Consider the following 633-nt stretch of genomic DNA (forward strand, 5'->3'; position numbering starts at 1 on the left):
AGGCTTGGCTTGTCATCTTGTCCCTTCCCCTCACCTTCCCTCTTTTCTGGGATTGGATTAAATGCTTGATTCTGTCCTCCGTGTGACGTACAGTGTATGCTAGGACACTGAATATAAAGTTTCCTCTTATTCTTGTTTTCAAATTATTCTGTGATATTGACTTTTCCCTGAATTCTTTCATACTAGTAGTTCATTTCTTGTTTCTTGTTCTTAATATGTGGTTTTGGTTTAAGATGTCATTTCCAAGGAGAAGCCAACTTTCCTTTGATTTTAATGGAGGAAAGATTAACTGGATAAATCTTTTGAAATTAAAGCAACTCAACCAAAACACAAACATGAAAGGAGTATCAAATGCTTCCTTGAACTAAAAGGGTTCCCGTCCCAGAACCAATAAAGTTGGGAGGGCTCTTACTGCTCGACCTTGAAGGAGGTAGCTCAGAAGAAAAGAAAATCAACTGCTTTAGTTAAGAGGAGAGAGGAACAGCCAGCTGGAAAGGAACCAACCAAAAGCCTTGGAGGCAGCTCTTGGCTGGGGGAAGAAAGCAGTCTGATCTCAGTGTGTAGCACACAGGTCTTCCCTGAACTGGGCAAAGCCAGGCTTGGTTCATAAGTCTCCTTTGTTAGTCGGATGTC

The sequence above is a fragment of the Ailuropoda melanoleuca genome, chromosome 1, assembly GCF_002007445.2.
Source record: "Ailuropoda melanoleuca isolate Jingjing chromosome 1, ASM200744v2, whole genome shotgun sequence".
NCBI lineage: Eukaryota > Metazoa > Chordata > Mammalia > Carnivora > Ursidae > Ailuropoda > Ailuropoda melanoleuca.